Source organism: Centroberyx gerrardi, chromosome 13 (assembly GCF_048128805.1).
Source record: "Centroberyx gerrardi isolate f3 chromosome 13, fCenGer3.hap1.cur.20231027, whole genome shotgun sequence".
Lineage (NCBI taxonomy): Eukaryota > Metazoa > Chordata > Actinopteri > Beryciformes > Berycidae > Centroberyx > Centroberyx gerrardi.
In genome coordinates, this window is record NC_136009.1 from 11,715,785 (window position 1) to 11,737,655 (window position 21,871).

The window sequence follows — 21,871 nt, forward strand, 5'->3', positions numbered from 1 at the left end:
TAATACCTCTTTGAATAGGGGTTATGTTTTCGCCCCATTCATATGTTTGTCTGCTGGGAGGATACCTAATATAATTATGAACGGATTCACACGAAACTTGGTGAAAAAGTTGGTCATGGAGCATGGAAGAACTGATTAACTTTTCACACTGATTGTCCAAAGGCAGGCGTGGCTTCTCACAAAAAGGCATAACTTCCCAACAGATTTACGCAGCACCAATTAACTTTGTGTGCCTGTCAGCAGACATAAGAACAAGCAAACCCTCCACTCTTGGCCCAATCAAACATGTGGCCAAATTTCCAAAACTTGGTCCACTCGTAGAACGTCAGCTCTAATGTCCACTGAACAGAAATAGTGCTGATTGGCCATGTGGTGTTGTGATAATCAGCTGAAACGCTTAAAAGTGGCTAGAATTTTAATGTCCCATTTCAGGTACAGTCATGAAAATGTGTGCATCTTCTGATGTGAAACAAGTTAGTAATGTGGCATAGAAGAAATGATTAACTTTTGAAAATCCGACATGGCATATTGACAATTGCATAGCGTTGGCGGAGGTATGCGCTCTACTGAGTGCCATCTAGTTTAAGAATGTAAGAAAATTATCTGTGTACCTATCAAGTATACATGAAATATAAAACTTTAGGGTGAGAGTTTTTAGTTTCCTCCACAATCAAGACATGGATTGTGCATAATGGGTTGCAACTCAACAGTAGGAAGTAGGAGTTCGTAATTATTATTTTTTACACTGTAAACTATAAACAACTTTGAGAAAAATAAATGTTTTGGTCTACTGTCGCATGGGGATGCTATTATGTATGTCTACTTTCATTTTGCCTGCAAAAAATATTGTCTCTGTTTTTCCTTCCATGTGATGCCAAGTTGCCCCCTGAGATACTGACAAATTTTATACAGACTTAATTTGTACCGAGAGTACAGTATTGGTAAATCATCACAGATTTGGAAACAGTTGTGTCAGATATGTGTAGATTTGCTTCATAGTTTGCCCTGCAAAACAGAGAAATAAGGTGCAGGTTTCATGCGCTGAAATGACAAATTGTAAAATCAAATAGCTGTGTGGATGTAAGACTTTCGAATAACTCGAGGCTGCCATGGTAAATTAGTTCTTTGATCAACTCCCACATTGGAAGGGCAAGATATTTAAAACATATGACTCTGGATCTATTATCCATTTTCTTGCTGAAATGTCTGTTGCCACACTGTTTCTGTATTGTTTATTGTTTATTAAATGGATCCCCATTGTGGACGCCTTGGCGACCACTAATCTTCCTGGGGTCCACAAAAAGGACATAAGACATAATACATACAATACATAACATAAAACATACAGTTAAAAATGGTACAATCAGATACTTAGGTGTATAGTATCAGTACAAACAATATACATTATATTTGGTCAAATACAATTCATATGGTCAGCGGCCCCAAGTGTGCCTTTAATAGTTTTTTGAATGACAATTTGTTTTGTGTGCGAGTTATGTGAGGAGGTAGTGAGTTCCAAGACATTACTGAACGGTAAGTAACTGTGCGTTTGAGGAGGTTTGTTCTTGGGGTTGGAGGTATCAAGTGACCTGAGCTGGCATTCCTGGTGTAATGGTTATGTCTGTTGCTTGTGTTTAGTACTTGGTTAAAAAAATATTCAGGTGTCTGATTAAATACTACATTTCTGAAGAACATGAGGAGGCTATAGTGGAGTTTAGTTTCAACTGAGAACCAGGACAGGCGAGTGTGCATATATGCTATATTTGTGCGTGTTGAGCAATGGAGTGCCAATCTGGCAGCTCGATTTTGAACTAGTTGTAGTTTATTTATGTCTTTCTTAGCTGCCGCTGACCATATAACTGGACAGTATTGCAGGTGACAAAAGACCAAGGACTGTATTACTTGACAGATAATAGAGGATGTTAAATAAGTGGAGCACTTTCTAATCATTGCTATGCCTCTTCCCATTTTGGTCACAATGCCGTCAATGTGATCAGACCACGACAATAGTCCATCCAACATTACACCCAGTAGTTTTGTCTTTTTGACCTGTTCTATTGCCATCCCTGATATCGATAGATGCAGCTGTGGGTCACCAATAAGCATACTTCTTGAGCCAAAAACCATACTTTTAGTTTTGGAAATGTTCAGGGCTAGCTTGTTATTTTTCACCCAATTAGACACTCTCTCTAGATCTTGATTCAAGATGGTTACTAGTTCATTTTTCGTTGAAGCAGCGCTATACAGTGTCGTGTCATCTGCATACATTACCATGTTAGAATTCTCAATCGCTAAAGGCAGATCATTTGTGAAAATAGAGAAAAGTAAGGGGCCCAAGCAGCTTCCTTGTGGAACTCCACAGCTGTTGTATATACAGTCAGATAGGCTACCATTAAAAAAGACTCTCTGCGATCTCCCAGATAGATAGCTGACCATCCAAGAGAGTGCCGTACTGCTAAATCCATATTTCTTTAATTTAATAATCATTATGTCATGATCTATTACATCAAATGCGGCACTGAAGTCAAGCAACACTGTGCCTACCATTTTCTTATTATCCATTTGTTTCAGCCAATCATCAGTTAACTGGGCTAGGGCAGTGGCCGTAGAGTGACTTTCTCTGTATGCGTGCTGCGAACTAGTGATCAGTTTATTCCTGGTAAAATAATCTTGGATTTGTTTGAAAACTATTTTCTCCAACAATTTGCTCAGGACAGGAAGTATGCTTATTGGACGACTGTTTGTACCTGTGAAGATTGATTTATTATCCTTTGGTATTGGAATCACCTTTGCCTCTTTCCAAACCTTTGGGCAAACCCCATACATTAAGCATTTATTAAAGATGTGACAAATTGGAGTAGATACATGAGTAGAAGCAATTCGTAACAGTTTACCATCTAGATGGTCTATACCAGCCGGTTTCTCATTTGGCAGAGACAACAACAGTCTCTCGATATCAGGGGTGTCAACCTGCACAAAATCAAATTGACAGTTTTTATCCTTCATCATACAGTTCTCAATTAGTGTGCATAGGGAGGAGCCATCAGTAGGTGTCAAGTTCTTTCTGAGATTATCAACCTTGCTCATGAAGTAATTATTAAAATAATTGGCAATCTCAACTGGTTTTGTTAAGAAAGTACCATTAGTTTCTATAAATGAATTTGCCTGATGTGACGACCTTCCCATTATTTCATTCAATGTTTTCCATAGTTTTTTTCCATCATTTTTAGAATCATTGATTTTACTCTGGTAATGTTCTTTCTTTTTACTTCTATTCAGTTTGGTTACCTGATTTCTTAATTTACGGTAGTTTTCCATATCAGATAGTAAGCCAGATGTTTCAGCCACTTTTTTCGCCTCATTTCGTTGCGCCATGAGTGTTTTTAAATCACTACTGATCCATGGGGCACATTTTGCCCTTACAGTTGTTTTTTTCAAAGGTGCATGTTTGTCAGCAATTTGCATAAATAATCTCATGAATATACTCAGTGCCAAATCCGGGTCCTCCTCATGACACACTGTTGACCAGTTAGCGTTTCTCACATCCTCCATAAAAAGTTCTTGCTGGAAGTGCTTGTATGACCTTTTGTGTATAATCCTACTGGCTGCTTTAGGGACCTTAGTTTTCCTTTTTAGTGCTATTAAGTTATGATCACTAAAACCAACAGCTACTGATACTGCTTTAGAGCAGTGTTCAGGAATATTTGTGAAGAAGTGATCAATGCATTTAAATGATGATAGTCCATTCTTATTTGTGCTGGTTCTTGTTGGTAGTGTAATAGTTTGTGTTAAGTTACAAGCACTAGCTACTGCAAGGAGCTTCTTCTTTAGCGGACACACAGCTAACCAATCAATGTTTAAATCACCTACAAAATATAATTCACGGTTTTCATCACTAGATTTGTCCAGCATTTCACAAATAGAGTCTAAGTATTTCATATCCGCACTAGGCGGCCTGTAGCAGCAACCCACAAGTATTGGTTTATTTTGTGGCAGGTGAACCTGTACCCACAGTGCCTCTATATCACACAACATTAAATCCCTTCGTATTTTTACTGGAATGTGATTCTGGACATACAAAGCTACACCTCCCCCATATTTATTTCGGTCTTTCCTGAACAAAGTGTATCCATCAACCGCTAATTCTGTATTCTCAAATGAGGGGTCTAGATGCGTTTCAGATATTGCCAGTATATGGATATTGTTTGGCTGCATCACACTACTTAATTCATGGATCTTATTTCTTAAGCTACAGATGTTTAAATGAGCAATCAACAGGCCTTTGCCTGGGATATTAAGAGTGTTAGAGCCCATATTAAAATGACACAAAGTAGTAAAAAGTCAGATTGCAGGAGTAGGGCTTAATGACCCGACTCACTATGGAGCTTTTTTCCTATCTTTAATCAAGAGCATGGTCTTTCAATTTGAGAGCATGATTTATTGATTTCACGTTCAGATTTTGTAATGCTTTCCCTCAAACCCTGTCCTCGCACTCAAATATCTCCTGCTTGCACTTAGATTTGCTCTGCTTCTGCTCAAACTGTATGCTTGCACTCAGATATAATGTTGCTTGCACACAGATTTCCTGCGCTCCAGCTTCAGCCCTTCTCCTCGCACTCAGGCTGCTTCTGTGCGCTCGTGAAACGTCTGCTCTCGGATTTCTGCTCTGCTCTCGGATTTCTGCTCTGCTCTCGGATTTTTTGTGCAACAACCCTGTCAAAATTCCCCAACCAATAGAATGCCAGGTGTAGTGTTGACCAATGAAATGATCCCTGCCTCGTTGCGGGTGTGTTCGCTTTACTTCTTAGAGCGTCCCGTACGGGCGGTTACTGTTTAACCGGGTTCATCCACTCCCGCCCTCCGGGGCTTTATTAAATACGACTTTTGGAATAAAAGGACAGTTAATGTATATACCAGCGCCTGTACTTTTTCGTTTACTATAATAGCTACATAAAATAGTAGCCGTATAGCACACCGGCCTCCCGTCGGTGTGCTAGAGGGGAAAACGACGTCACCGTTTCTTTTTTTCCTGTATTTTAGTGTTTAGGAATGGGAAAAGTACCAACAGCAAAAAGTAGATTTAATTGTAGATATGTTACAGATATGAATATGATACCTTCAAGTGGGGACGTGTTTACCGTATTTCCAATATGTGAAACCTTTCTGATAGAGCAGACTTTGACACAGCAACGGTAAACATCATTTGAAGAGAAGGATATATACACAACACACCAACTGCATTTTTAAAATGTAGTTGCTCATTGAATTTACTTTTGTTTTCTACTGTCTTAATGTGTTAGCTGGTTACTTTTGCTGTTGGTACTTTTCCCATTCCTAAACACTAAAATACAGGAAAAAAATGAAACACGGCGGCGTCCATTTTGTTGTTAGTTGCCTAGCAACAATGTTCCCATAACGTACAACACTTGAAAGCCAAGCATATTATCATGGATGTATTCTTATGCCGCAAATATGACTTAACCAATTCAATTTGAAGGAAGTAATAGCACCATTAAAATAAAAAACTTACTTGAGGTCCTTGACTTTGGCGGTCCATATTGGCCAGTGATCCGCGAGACTCCCGCTCCTGAGTCATGAAGGTGACGTCGTTTTCCCCTCTAGCACACCGACGGGAGGCCGGTGTGCTATATGGCTACTATTTTATGTAGCTATTATAGTAAACGAAAAAGTACAGGCGCTGGTATATACATTAACTGTCCTTTTATTCCAAAAGTCGTATTTAATAAAGCCCCGGAGGGCGGGAGTGGATGAACCCGGTTAAACAGTAACCGCCCGTACGGGACGCTCTAAGAAGTAAAGCGAACGCACCCGCAACGAGGCAGGGATCATTTCATTGGTCAACACTACACCTGGCATTCTATTGGTTGGGGAATTTTGACAGGGTTGTTGCACAAAAAATCCGAGAGCAGAGCAAAAATCCGAGAGCAGAGCAGAAATCCGAGAGCAGACGTTTCACGAGCGCACAGAAGCAGCCTGAGTGCGAGGAGAAGGGCTGAAGCTGGAGCGCAGGAAATCTGTGTGCAAGCAACATTATATCTGAGTGCAAGCATACAGTTTGAGCAGAAGCAGAGCAAATCTAAGTGCAAGCAGGAGATATTTGAGTGCGAGGACAGGGTTTGAGGGAAAGCATTACAAAATCTGAATGTGAAATCAATAAATCATGCTCTCAAATTGAAAGACCACGCTCTTGATTAAAGATAGGAAAAAAGCTCCATAACTCACCCGTAGGATAGGTGGTTTTCCCACTGCCTCGTTGTTTCGTGGAAGGATGGGTTATCAGCCTGTCATGTCTGAGATAGGCAATGTCCCCTTTCTCACGCGCTGCCCTCATGGCTGGCATGAGATCCCTTCTCTTTTGGCGGACTGCCTCAGTGAAGTCCTCATTGATAAAGATGTTAGTTCCTTTCAGGTGTCTAGCATTCTGAAGAGCAGCTACTTTGTCCTTGTACCGAAGAAACTTTACGACGATCGGCCGTGGTCTGTTGCTGTCCGCTCCCGGTCTTCCCATTCGATGAGCTCGCTCCAGCTCCAACTCACGGTTTTTCCCAAGCTGTAGTTTTTCCGACAGCAATCGCCGCACCTTTTCCTCCGTCTCTGCCCATCCTTCGTTTTCGGTTTCCACCATTCCATCGATAACCAGGTTATTTCTCCTGGACTGGCCCTCTAGATAGTCCATTTTTTTGTTGATGTCCTGGATGTTTTCGCTCATCGTATGCATGACCTGTTGCTGACTATTGCAGGTGGCTAGCTGTTTTGCACTGGCTGATTTCAGGTCGTCCGTATCCTTCTGGGTGTACTGAATGCTTGTTTTGAGATCATGTAAATCCTTCAACATGTCGTCCATTCGTTTGTTTGTAGAATCCAGTATGATTTGAACAAAACATTTGAAGCTCTTCTCTTGTTGCTGAATGATCTCAATAAACGTCTCCTTTTGTTGTTGTAGGAGTTCGCGCACCTGAGCTATAGTAACCATGATTGCACGAAGTGTTGTTCACCCGTGTTAGCTTCTGTTAGCTTCAGAGCTGCTGGAATTGCGGGCGGAAAGCCAGTGAGACGTGCGTATTCATTATTGCTTTCAGGTTCATGTTTTAAGACAAGGCAATTTCAGCTTTATTTATCTTATCTTATTTTTTTGCTTCACTATTCAGAGAACTACATTTGCCACTGCTGTGCGCTTCTCTCCGTGCCGCACGCTAATAAATAACCTTTATTGGAAGAACATAGAGATCTTAGCTCGAATTCTTTATTGAACAAGTTTTCTCTATCACTAACATAAAACAAATTTGTGGCTATCAACATGAGTTAGCATTAGCTACCATTCAAATGTGTAACTCTTTCACCAAGTGGGGAGAATAACGTCATTGGCTAAGCAGACAAGGAAGGGCCACTGTTAGAAACCTTGGAGGAGGCAGCTGCCTTCCAGTTGGCACTCAGGAAACAACATTTCTTGTGCTCAAAATGATATGTAACTCTTTAGGTGGGAGAGGAGAACTAGAGAATATTACTAAAATATTTCTGAATTGTTTTCACATGAAAAACTTAACAGGCGTATTACTTAGACATACTGTATAAAGTAATGATATAAAATTGTGGGAAACAAAAAATATCACCTCCCCCTTTTTTAAATGCAATGCATGCATTTAAAAATGCACTTGGAAAAATAAAACCATATTAAAGGTCTGAAGTTACAGAATTCAAGTGTGTTTATTAAATGTCAGTTGTTTTTTTGTGTGTTTTTTTTTAAGCCACTTGCAGCCATATTACGTTCTGTCACCTGTCAAATTGAGTAAGTGCTGTCACTTATTATGAAATTAGTATTACCAGAGGTATGACTGGACTCTGGGGTTTCATCTACTCCAGCTCATGAAGCAAAGGCTGCATGGAGGCTAAAGGCTAAGAAACCAAAAAATTAGGGTGAAGCACTTGCTCATTTCCTCATTCTACTGTTCTTTGTGAAAGTTCAGTATAATGTACCGAAGGGTGCCATTTCTTCAAAATATATACAGTATATATATACACACATTATATACTCACCACTCACTCCATTACTGTTTTAATACAACATCTCAACAGTTGACCCAATGGAGCCAAATGACAATGATCAAGATCATCCACCATCAGAGCCTCAGAAGAGAGGCCAGTGGGCCAACAAAAAGGAATTCATTTTAGCAATAGTTGGAGAAATCATTGGTCTCGGCAATGTTTGGAGATTTCCCTATCTGTGCTTCAAAAATGGAGGAGGTGAGAGCACGATTTTAAGGCATAAAAGTCTCTCTGTACAGCAGAAAGTACTCAGGAGAACAGGCTGCATGAATTATATCTTGGAACAGTCTGTCACAAATGTCCCTAAATTTAAATAACCATCAATCATATCAGTCATATTACATGTACACTAAATGCTGCTTTAATTTGCCCCTAACAATGTTTTTATTTTATTTTTCTTTACAAAATTCTTCTTCTCTTAAGGAGTTTTCCTTGTTCCCTATGTTCTGTTCCTGTTTACCTGTGGAATCCCCCTCTTCTTTTTGGAGATATCTTTGGGACAGTTAACCGGTCAGGGTGGAATCACATGTTGGAGGAAAATATGTCCTTTATTTGAGGGTAAAGGCTGAAATAGCTCGCTCAACTCCAAACTCTTCTTGTTGCCTTTTGGGTGGAGACTCTTGTGTAGGCCTATACAGATTCAAAAAAATAGGGATGTCCCCACAACCAAATGAATTACAAAAGTTTATTGTACGCACCACAGCAAGATGAGAAACAAATGTGTTACAGCGCTAAGCCTTCATCAGTGTTTCCACCCCCATGGGGGAATTCCCTATATCCATAAATTCCGGTAATTAGCAACCGTGTGATAAATTAAGAGTAGTAAGAGCAGTAACAATATAATATAAAAAAGCAAATACATAGAGAAAATACAATATCCAACAACAAAAACTACAAAATACATAATAGAAATAGAAAAAAAGAATTTAGAAACGCACACTTTACAAAAAACTATTTAGAAGTAATTCTTCTTTGAGACCCCTTGGAAACTGTCTGTAGAGAGTGGATCCAAAAGGCCTCTCTTGTAGCAGTAAGCAGTCCCTATCACCCCCTCTCCTTAAAGGTTTTACCACTTCCACAACATGGAATCTCACACCTGAAAATCTAGGTGGGGAAGAGAAAGCATGGCTCACCGTGGGATCGCTGGACAAAATATGCCAGTATTTCTTCACTTTATTTCTAATAGCCTGGGAGATGGGAGAAAAACATACCACAGACTGACCACTAGGGGGAGAGGGCTTGGGGGTGAGCAGACTGGTCCTATATTTACTTCTTGAAGGAAATAGGACCAGTCTACAGAGCCCCCCTGAGGTCACCTGGGAAAAAAAAATAAATACAGTGACAGACAATACAAAGTAATACAAAGACAGACAATAATAATAGCGCAGAGTTAAAACACACGATTTCAAAACAGGATAAAACAATTACATGAAGGCCAGTCTGTAGAAATGTGTCTTCAGGAGTGATTTGAAAGAAGACACAGACTTTGCTAGCCTAATTTCCTCTGGCAGGCTGTTCCACAGTGTAGGGGCTCTAAAGGCAAATGCCCGATCACCTTTAGTTTTTAATCTGGACTGATGAACAGTCAGCAGAGCTCTGCCTGAAGATCTCAAGCTGTGCCCAGGCTCGTAAGGGGTTAGCATGTCTGAGATGTAGGTGGGTGCTAGGCCTAGAAAAGCTTTAAATGTGATCAAAAGAATCTTGAAATCAATTCGAAAAATTACCGGTAACCAGTGGAGGGACGCAAGGATAGGAGTGATGTGATCCCTACGTTTGGCACCTGTTAAAACCCTGGCAGCTGCATTCTGGATGAGCTGGAGGTGTGAAAGGGACTTCTGACTGAGGCAGGAGTAGAGGGAGTTGCAGTAGTCAACACGGGAGAAGATGAATGCATGAATGACCTGCTCTAGATCAGTGGGAGATAAGAATGGTTTGATTTTAGATATGTTTCTCAGATGAAACATATCCAAGTTGTCTAAGTTTCTGGCCATTGGCCTCAAGTTTGCAGAGAGGCTACCAAGTTTATTTGAGAGTAAAGTAGTAGCGGAAGGTGGACCGAAAACTATGATTTCTGCTTTGTTGTCATTGAGCTGTAAGAAATTTTGAGACATCCAGGACTTTATGTCTGCAAGACAGTTGTGAAGGATGTCGAGGCGGTCAGGGTCAGTAGGTTTGAGGGGGAGGTATATCTGGGAATCATCAGCATAACAATGGAAAGAGATGTTGTGTTTGCGGATGATGTGACCAAGTGGGAGCATATACAAGGAAAATAGGATGGGGCCTAAAATTGAACCTTGCGGAACCCCGCAGGAGGAGTGTGTTGAGGAAGACGAATGATTACCTATGGTGACAGAGAGCGTTCTATTGGTGAGATAGGAGCTGAACCAGAGAAGTGCTGTGTCAGTGATACCAACCCAATGCCTTAGGCGATCGATCAAGGTTGCATGATCTACTGTATCAAAGGCAGCGGTTAGGTCTAAGAGTATCAGGATAGTACAGTCACCTGCATCGGCAGCTAGTAAGAGGTCATTAGTTACCTTGAGCAGTGCAGTCTCTGTGCTGTGAAGTGGTCTAAAACCTGACTGAAATGTCTTGAATATGTTGTTATTGTTCAAAAAGGCAGCAGCTGGGTCAAAACAACCTTCTCTAGAATCTTCGAAAGAAACAACAGTTTTGAGATAGGCCTGTAGTTGTTGGGGATTGTAGGATCTAGGTTTGGTTTCTTCAGGAGGGGTTGGACTATTGCATGTTTAAAACTGGATGGAAAGAAGCAAGTGGTCAGAGAGCTGTTTATGATAAGCAGAATGGAGAGGCTAACAATGTCAAAGACTTCCTTCAAAAATTTAGTGGGGAGAGTATCTAAGAGACAGGTGGAAGATTTCATGTGAGAAACAGTCTTTTCCAGAATTGGTAGGGAGATAGGGTCAAAATGAGCAAATTGAGCCGAAATTACAGGAGAAATAGAAAGAACTGAGGTGGGAGGGGTGATTTGTAACCTTATATTTTCAACTTTCTGGGTGAAGAATTGCAGGAATTCTTCACACCTTGGTGAGGAGGGTTCTGGACAGAGACTGGGGGAGGGGTTGATAACAAAATTGATGACATTGAAAAGGATCCTAGGGTTGTGATGATTCTTGGAGATAAGAAAAGAAATAGAAAAGAAAGACGCTCTGGCTTCCTTGACCGCAACCTGATAATTTGACATTTGTTCTCTCATCATGTCATAGAGGATTTGTAATTTGTTTGCCTTCCATTTTCGTTGTGCTTTTTGGCACTCTCTTCTTAAGGATCGGGTGTGATCGTTGAGCCGTGGCAGGGATTTTGGTTTAGATTTTTTGTCTTTGAGAGGAGCAATAGAGTTAAGAATGGTTGAACAGGTGAAGTTAAAGAGAGTAACTAGTTCCTCTGTGTCCATATGCAGAGGGGGAGAGATTAAAATCTGGGAGCTGGGAGAGTTTAGGAAGGCCTCTGAGAAAGCAGAAGCAGAGGTTGCATTTAGGAAACGAGAGCGTACAGGGGGGCAGAGAGTAGGAGTGGAGTGATCCAGAGGCAAGTCAAAAACAATAGCGTTGTGGTCAGACACACAGAAATCCATAATTTGAATATTGATTGGGGAAAGACCAGAGGACAAGACTAAATCGAGAGTGTGACCTTTAGCATGAGTAGGAGCATTAACTGATTGAACGAGGTTAAATGATTCGATGAGTTGCAGAAATTCAATTGCAAGTGCTTGGGATGAACAGCTCATATGATATCATATAGAGGAAAGATGAGAGAGAGTAGGTCTGAGAACTCGTGAATGAAATCTTTGTTAAATTTGGGGGGTCTGTAGACCAAAACACAAAGCAGAGGCGACTTGCCAGTTATCTGGAAGCACAGTGACTCGAAGGAGGGGAAGGGACCAGGAGAAATGGGTGAGCACTTAAAATCAGTACTGTGGAGCACTGCTACACCACCGCTGCAACCAGAGGTCCTGGAACTTGAGATTATTATGAAGAATAAAATCCTGGCAAAGAAATGATTTGTTTGATAAAGACCTAACATTTAAGAGACCAAATTTGACAGAGAGAGTAGTGGGAGTGATGGTGGGCTTGATATGAACAAGATTGTTTGTACTGAATGCACATGAGTCTCTGGGTCGGGTGGGCTGCCTATTTGTGACCCTTACAGTTATAGTATGGGGCAGAGGGCTAGATGCCCTGATAGAGTTATAAATGGGTCTGTTTGGGTTTGACAGTCCAAGCCCCAGAGGTAGTGTGGGATTGAATGGGTGGATAAAACAAGGCAACTCTGCTGTGATAGATGGTCCGAGCCCGGTAGAAAGTGTACTGGTGTAGGAAGTGGAACCACAGTGGTAGGGACTAGGACCGGGGGAACATCAATCTCTGACAGACCGGTCAGCACTGGGTTGGGGGATGGGCACGTTGTGGTGGCTTGATGGGCAGCTGGACACGGGAGCACGAGGATGGCAGAGGCTGTATGCTAGGCTAGCAGAAAGCGTCCGCGCGCCAGCTTTGTTTAAATGGAGACCAGCTGCACCGAAAAGATGTCCATGTTGCCAGAAGAGGTTAAAATTGTCAATAAAGTGCACGCTGTGGGTGTCACAGGCAGACGAGAGCCAGATGTTGAGGCTGAGCAGTCTACTGAAACGCCCCATTCCGCGGGTGAAAGTGGGTGTTGGACCGGAGATGAAAACTCGACTATGGAACTGTTTGAGGATGTTAAAGAGATGGGTGAAGTCTCGTTTTAACAGTTCGGACTGTCGTTTTGGAATGTCGTTTTGGAATGTCGTTTGTACCGACGTGGATGACGATCCTTTCAACCTCAGGGTTGGATTTTATTATGTCCGGAACTTTGTCAACAATGTCCTGTACTGTAGAGCCTGGGAAGCAGAGAGTATGAGCCATCTTGACTCTTACATCTCTGACAATCGAGTCACCAATAATGACCGTTGACGGGGGAGCCAGCAGATGGAAGCGTTGGGAGTGGACAGGAACTCCGCTGGTTGCCGCTGGCCTGGCAGGGCCGGTAACTCGCCAGCAGCGGTAAGATGGAGCCTGACACCGACGCTGGACATCAGCTGCTCCTGGAGGGGTTGGTGATCGAGAGGGACCAGGCTGGGATTCTTGGTGAACCGGGAAGGGAGGTTTCACCGGTTCGTCCAGAACCTGGAAGCGATTTCCAAGCTGGAGAGGCTCCAGTGGAGAGGTGCAGGGAGAATTCTTCCCTTGCTGTCCAGGGGTTTGGGGCAGAGGGTGTTGAGCAGGCGATGGACTTGGGCTTTGCCCCCAACTTCAGCCAGGGATCCTCTATCGGGGCTGTCAGGACGTTGGAGGTGTTGGTGCCGGACCATGGGATGGTGGTGTTCTCGGCCGCACGCGAAGCCGCCGCCAGCAGCATGGAATCGAAGAGCTCCTCATCCTCTCTTATTTGATGGAATGTTGATATTCTGCCTTCAAGTTCTGCGATCTTTTGGCTGAGACGGTGACAGTCGGGCCATGATGTTGTAGTCCCAGTAGAGGAGATGGTGGGAAGGGAGTAGGTGGGCTGAGGATTTTAGCCGGATGGCTAACTGAATAGTGGAGGGTGACTGAAAAGCAATAACTGCGGCAGTAAAAAGAATTTGGTGCGGGGATAGATGGTAGGCTACTGTAGTAGGCGTGATTGGATTTACTGCTGCACGGAGGGAGACTTACACGCGAGGGCTCCGAAAGGGAGCCAACAGCAGTGTACAAGGTTGAGCTGAATCAGAACAAGAGCAGGCAGGCAGGAGATCAATCGGAAAAACAAAACTTACCGGCACAGGCACAGAGTTTGGGCCTGTTGCGGTTAATCGGCCTCTGGTAAGCAGGTCCCGGTGGGTAACGTTAGCGTCGTCAAGCTAGTTACCGTGGGCTGTAGTCCAGGTTAAAACACAATGGAATTGTCCACGATTGGATCCGTGGTGCTGGTGTTGAAAAAGTGGACTAAAAGCTAATAAAACTCAATAAGATTGGTTAGAACACTGGAAGAATAAAATGTTAAAAACGTTAAAAACTCTCCAGGGGAAACTATCAAAACATTGTGGTGGCTGCCATCTTGCGCATGCGTGAGTGAGCTGTTGCCCAACAATAACAATAACTTGTTCAGTAGCAATGAAAGGTGACCTGTGCAGTGTCCAATCTAGTCTAATTATAGTTGTAAATGGCACATATTATGGCATTTTCCATTATTATTATGACATCAAATATTAATCTGGGTCCTTCCGAGGGTACGGTTTACTAATCCGAGGGTACGGTTTACTAATCCGTGGGTATGGTTTACTAATCCGTGGGTACGGATTTCCACGTCATTGTTTTTTTTATTTTTCAGGTGACCCCAGGGGGTCTCCGCACCAGTCTGCTCACCCCCCAAAATACTGAAATGTCCATGTGGCTTCTACTACGTAGGTAAAACCAGAAGGATCTCCGGTGGCTAGACATTTTAATGCCACTGGCCATGAAGTATGCAGACTGAGATTCCAAGGTGTGGAGATGGTAAAACCTTTAAGGAGAGGGGGTGATAGGGACTGCTTACTGCTACAAAGAGAGGCCTTTTGGATCCACTCACTACAGACAGAGGGCACACAGAGTTTCCAAGGGGTCTCAATGAAGAATTACTGCTAATAGTACTACTAATAGTTTTTTGTAAAGTGTGCGTTTCTAAATTGAGGAGCTCTTGTGGATTTTTATCTCTTTTTTCTATTATCTTCTAATGTATTTTGTAGTTTTTGTTGTTGGATATTGTATTTTCTCTATATATTTGCTGTTTTGTATTATATTGTTACTGTTTATCTTAATTTATCACACGGTTGCTAATTACCGGAATTTATGGATATTGAGAATTGTCTGTAAATATGGGTCACTCCCCCATGGGGGTGGAAACGCTGACAAAGGCTCAGCTTTCTCAGCTTGCTGCTGTGCGTACAATAAACTTCTTGTAATTCATTTGGTTGTGCGGACATCCCTCCTTTTTTTAATCTTTATTTGAGGGTACTGTTAGCTCAACTGAACGGTCGGTTACCCTGTAACCTTGGTTTCTGAAGGAAACGGAGTGTGACAACTCACTCTATGGGGATCAGCATCTCCGATGCGATTGGCTTGAAGTCCTCATACACGCCTTTCAGGCAGAAAGGATAGGCCAGCACCTGGGGAGCCCCTCCCTCCCCCAGGGGTATAATAACCCTTGCTGGCCTCCTTTCCATCACTATTGTACAGCTCTTCAAGACGAGCTGGCTTTACAGGGCTCTCCAGAGTTGTGTCTCACTCTATTTCCTTCAGAGAACCAAGGTTACAGGGTAACCGACCGTTCTCTTTCAGTCAACTCCATTCGACACAACTCACTCCATGGGAGTCTTATACACGCCCTGAAAAGCCAACCCAGATCTGCATCCAGCAGACCTAGTGACCTGCCCCGCTCACCTCTAGCACCGCCTAGCCCAAACTTGGAGCCACCACATTGAGGCAGTAGTACCTCACAAAAGTATAAGGAGACACCCAACTGGCAGCGGCACAAATATCACTCACAGGGATACCTCTGAGTAGAGCCCATGATGTAGCCACACCTCTGGTGGAATGAACGCGCACGCCCGGTGGCGGGTCCTTGCCCTTACAGCTGTAAGCCATGGCAATTCCTCCCACAATCCAGTGGGAAAGACGTTGTTTGGACAGAGCTCGACCCTTAGCAGGGTTGGCAAAGCACACAAACAATTGGTCAGTTTGGCGGAAAGCCTGAGTTCTCTCTATATAAATGCATAATGCCCTAACCGGACATAAAGCAATGAGTCTCCGCTGCTCCTCAGAGACGAATGACGGAGGATGGAAGGCAGAGAGCTCAAAGGCCGAACAGCTATAATCCCTAGGCACCTTAGATACAAAAGCTGCATTGGGATGTAACTAAACGTTCGTATCAGCCTGGGCAAACTGCATACAGGATGGATGAATGGAGAGCGTGTGGAGCCCACCCACACGCTTAGCCGACACCAGAGCAAGCAACAGAGCTACCATATAGGAGAATAGCTTTAACTCTATATCCTGTAATGGTTCAAAAGGAGCATCACCAAGCACTAGTGATAAATCCCAGGACGGGGCTAACGGCCTGGCAGAGAGACCTAACCATCATGCCCCTTTCATAAAACGGCACGCCAAAGGGTGGGCTCCCACCGTGATGTCATCAAAGCCTACATGGAAAGCCGAAATAGCTGCCAAATAAACTTTCAAGGTTGAATAAGCCTTGCCCTGGTCAAGCAGCTCCTGTAGAAATGTAAGAATGGCTACAATGGAGCACTGATATAAGCCCCTTCCCCTTACACCAAGCATCAAACACATTCCATTTAAAGACGAGATGAAATGAAAAATGCCTTTTTAACCCTTTTAGATCACATCCCCGGTCATACTGTGCACCTATTTAACAATATATGCCAAAAAAAATACCAAAAATCAATTTCATTGTATTCTTATATCAAAATTCAATCATGTTTTCTTCCTGTAAAACAAAATATGCCGTGTGCTTACGTAAGCATGCCCGTAACTAATTTCAACCAATAATATCATGACATCCACCCATCAATCAATCTTCAACTTTTAGCGCACAGAGCTAAGAGGCTAAGATTCATTAGTTAGCTAGCTAGCAACAGCATGGTACTTCGGTGTCTCTTCGGGTGTTATGACACACCCACTTTTCAACGTTCAAATCAAATTCCTCCCAACGTTATGTCCCGCCTGTCTTTCCTGTTTCACTCGGAAATACGTCACGATACGGAAGTTAGATACTCTCGAAATGCCGTTTCATCTCGACTTTAAGGTCATATAATGACCTAGTTGATGCTGCTCTGGCACTCTGAATAGTTGCCATGACATTAGGGGGAAGCCCCTCCATACTTTGTTTGGACCTTTTAGGGGCCACGCCCATAGGTTCCATACATCTAGCCGAGGGTGCCATATTTATGTCTATGTCCACGAGCCACCCTCGCTGCCACCGGGGAGCTACCAAAATCGGGGAGAGCCCCCCTCTCCTCACTCTCTTGAGCATAACCGGGATGAGATGAGTCGGAGGAAATGCATAAAGCAGGACATTTGGCCACGGATGCGCGAGCGCGTCCACCCCGAGTGGCGCGTCCTGTTCCCTCATTGAGAAATACAGCGGACAGTGCACGTTTTCTCTGGATGAGAAGAGATCGACGGCATCCCTGCCGTAACGCATCCATATCCCGTCAGACGACGGGAGCGCACACCTCCCTGTCTGTTTATGTGAGAGATCACCGACACATTGTCTGTGCGAATCAACACATTACTACACATCTGTAGTAATCACCTTCCGTGAAACTACCATGCCCATGTGATTTTGCCACGCATACAGTGCTTCGGCGTACACCGCCGTCACCAAAACCTCCCTGTTGAGGTGGGCACTGGATTTATTTATTTATTTTTATTTATTTATTTTGTTTATTTGATAGGGACAGAGCACGTTAATAAACATCAGTATAAAAATACAAGATGTAAACATGCCGGAGTTAGCAAAAATGCTAATTTACATCTGTAGTCCCTAGGCAGGTAACAAAAACAGAAACATTACAAGTGACAATACACAAATACAAATATACAAATACACAAGTAGAAAAAGACAAAATACATTGTACAACATGTCAGGTTAAAAGTGATCACAGTTCTGGTCTGCCTTGAGCCATTGTTTGAGATGGGTCTTAAAAGTGGGATATGTAGGGCACTCCCTTATTGCAAGTGGTAGGCCATTCCAATATTTACTTCCCTTTACTGACAGCACAGTTTGTGCAAATGTGGTGCGCCTATGTGGCACCTCACAGTCCCCTCTAGTGGTGGCCCTGGTGCCAATGCCACTGTCAGCCCTCTGTTTAATGAATTCATTTAAAGGAGGTGGGGCAAGCCCATGCATGATTTAATCGGAGGGAGAGAACCCATCGTTGGAAATCCCTCATCAAAAGCAGGCCCAACTGGACCACTGCTATCATTGAGGCCATCAGACCTAGAAGAAGAAGGCACAATTTGAAACGGATCCTGCGCCCTGGATAAAATTGTGCCAGGCACGCACGGCTCTGTATGAGACAGAGTTTATTTTTGTGCCCAGAAATATTGTCTCCTGACTGGGGATAAATTAACTCTTTTTGGTGTTTATTATGAACCCCACAGCTCGAAAATGAGACAGCAGAATCTCTGTGTTCTTTATTGATTTGGCCATAGACTCTGACTGGATAAGGAAATTGTTTATATAAGCCATCACTGATATTCCCATCTCCCTCAGCGGAGCAAGGGCAGCCTCGACACACTTTGTGAAGGTTCGAGGGGCCAGGCTCAATCTGAACGGCAGTACCAGCAATTTGTAGGCTTTGCCTTCGAATGCAAATCTCAGAAATTTCCTGTGTTTTGAACAGACTGAGATGTGAAAGTATGCATCCTTCAGATCCACTGTTGTGAACCATATGGATTGCAATAGCTGACGGTGCGTCAGCATTTTTAATTGAATTGAATTTGCTGGGAGAGGGGCCATGCTTACGTGGAAGCATGGAGCTGAGAACCTCTCTCCCTTTTCTTCAGCTCAAACGAAGCCTGCATAGAGGCAACCGCACCACCAAGCAACCCTTGGGATCTGTTTTTCTCATCCAGGAAACGGATCCTGTCCCTGTCCGGGATATTAGACAGATTGAGCCAGAGGTGTCTCTGAGCCAGAACTGTCAGACCCATAACCCTGCCTGTAGCTTGGTTAGAGCAGCGGGTGGACCTCATGGCGAAGTCCAGAACGGATTGGATCTCCTTCCACAGCTCAGTGATAGGCTCCCCACGCTCCAAGGCTTTCCCGGCGTCAGCCTGCAGCTCAGCCACACATGCCATAAGCATAGAGACTGTATTCTGTGCACGGGCCACTTGGGCTGCAGATTTATAGATTTTATCCAAAATCTGCGCCGGAAACCCGGGATGCTTATGAGGGAGCATAGGCGTGGAGGAATAGCCTGCATTGGCATCAGGCGGCAAATAGCCAGCTATGGAGGGTTCCACCTTGGGGGCAGGTGAGGCACCTTGACTCCATTGCCCTGTTCATCTCAGTGAACGCATTAAACCCACCCAACGGCACTCTGACCTTATATGGGTGGTCCCATGTCTTTTTAATGTCAGCATAGCAGTCATTAAAAATGGGGAGAGACTGTTTCATTGCTGCTTGGGTAGGAGGGAGGAAGTTGCCCTGCATCCTGTTGGCCAGTCTAGTCCGAGTCGGAGAGTGGCTTGCTGGCATATGTTTAAAAACAGGGCTCCGGAAGAGCCCTGTGCGCCGCTCCTGGCAGCAGCTTGAGTCTGAGTCAGGAGGGGTGACTCATCCTCAGCTCCGCCATCAGACTGGTCGCTGGGAAGGTCTTCCACTCCAGCGTCTATGCTCTCCTCCTCGGAGAGCGCCAGCTGAACAGCATCCACTCCACCCGATTCAATTGCAGGATCAGCGTTATCCGTATCTAGCTGAGACGAAGGTAGACGCTCCCACTAGTCACCCTGCTCAATGTTTATTAGGTCAGATAGCAGTGGCTCCAAGTTACGCATGTCAGCCAGCTCAAAATTCAGCATTAGAAAATGTAGTCTTTTTTAAAGGGTTCTGATGTCCAGGCGGGTGCCATGGGGGCATGCACCTGGTTCTGACAGAGCCATTTTAGCGTGCTGAAGACCCATACAAATAGTACAGGCGGAGTGAGTGTCCTTCCTCTCAATAGAATAGCCGCAGCCGTTAGGGCAAGGCCGGCATTTGGGCCCTCCCTTGGTCTGAGGTTTATCCATATTGAGCGGGGACACACGCTCTCCCAACACGGCCCCAGTTAGCCGAAGCGGCCGGGTAGCTTATTAGCTGTGATAGCTAGGATGGGGGAGAACTGTATAGCAAGCACGTTAGTTAATTTCCAGCACGGTTCCAGTGAGCTGAAGCGACTGGTTAGCCTACTAGCTGTGATGCTAGCGCTGGGGGATAACGTTGTATTCGACCGGGCAGAGAGCTATTCTAGGCACGGTACCAGAGAGCCGAGGCTGCCGGTGACCACTAGCTGCTATAGCCAGAGCCTGAGAATAGAATGCCAAGCCAAATAACAAGAGTGAATAATCTGTGAATACACAGTGACGCCTCGTGAAGGTAGATGAAAATCTCCTTCGGAATGAAGCACACAAGCCGCTGAATATCCACAGATAATAAGGTAGTGTATCTAGATAGAGCTAGCGAGTCTTGAAGAGCTAAAATTGTGATGGAAAGGAGGCCAGCAAGGGTTATTATACCCCTGGGGGAGCTCCCCAGGTGCCGGCCTATCCTTCCTGCCTGAAAGGCATGTATAAGGACTTCAAGCCAATCGCATCGGAGATCCCCATAGAGTGAGTTGTGTCGAACGGAGTTGACTGAAAGAGAACCTTCAATACAATAGAATACAGTTTATGCAATATTTATGTATGTTGAATTTTGTTGTGCATCTACATTACATTATGTTGAAAATTTAGCATTTGTATATTTACAGATAATGACATATTTTTTCCAATAGGTTTAGGCTATGGCAATCAAATGATTATGCTCTACACTTCGATGTTTTATATCGTCATACTGGCTTGGGCCTTTCTCTACCTCTTCTCATCTTTTAACACTGAACTCCCCTGGGCAAACTGCAACAACAGCTGGAACACAGGTATACAGTATGTCATTATTGTGTTACTATTCTTAAAATTTGGGAAGCTGCGATTTGAAATTCATATGTAACATATAATTTCTGTCCAACATAGGCGGCGGGTGAGGCTGAGGATAGGGAAGGTTAATATTTGACCAACTATCATACTTGTTTTTGACAACAATGGAGGGCAACGTTGTTATTATGTTTATAGCTGTTCTATGCACTGACCGCAAGCAATAAGACACAGCTAATAATACAACACATAAAAAGTAGGCTGACTACTTAAGTTACATGCATAGGTCTATCAGAAAATGGGATGGCATTAAGTGGCTGCGGCGGGTGGTTAGAAATTGAGCTTTGACAATCCCACACATTTAAATGCAGGCCTTGGCTGCGTTAGCCAATGCCAATACAATACTGTTTTGATGTTTCTATGGCAATTGTAACCAAGTTATACATTATCATTATTATTATTATTAGACTACAAGTCTTGTGAATAATATATGGCATGGCAGGCAATGATTTCATGATTAAACGATTGTCTTACCTTAATGCAACGCTTTGTCTTGGCATCGTAGGCATCATTGATCTCTTCTGCTCTAACTTGTTCTGTGAGGTCGCTGTGAAGCAGGCCCAGTATTGACAATCTCTCCTGATGCATCATCGTTCTTAGCCAGTTTCGAATATGCCGCATTACTGAGAACGATCTCTCACATGTTGCGGTGCCAACAAGTAACGAGAGAGCCAACCTGAATAGTTTCTGATAGTTTGGATAATGTCCAGAGACAAGTTCCCTTTTGATGCTGTCAGTGGAATAAGGCTTGCATATTGGCTGATCAGGCTCTCTGCACCTCCATAGTGTGACGACCCTCCCGCTCTGCCGGCTGCTGCTCTGTGTGTCTTGTCTGTCCTGTAGGAGCCTGGTAGGCGGGATCGTCATTGAGGCTGATTGAGTGCACCTGGGCTGGTGTACTCTTTGGGCTTTAAAAGCCTTCAGACCATTCAGTGTCTCTCTCCATCCTCACTTATGCACACCTTTTGTTCTGTTCTTTTGGTTTGATGTAGTTTGTGTTGTCTAGTTATTTTCCCTTAGTTTTAGTTAATAAATCGTTGATTTAACTTTTACTTTGG

The 21,871-nt window shown here is 43.6% G+C and overlaps 1 pseudogene; it reads left to right on the forward strand.

The window, feature by feature from the left end:
• The first annotated feature begins 8,102 nt into the window (after window positions 1–8,102).
• Window positions 8,103–21,871, forward strand: part of LOC139921582 (sodium- and chloride-dependent GABA transporter 2-like) — a 42,848-nt pseudogene continuing 29,079 nt past the window's right edge.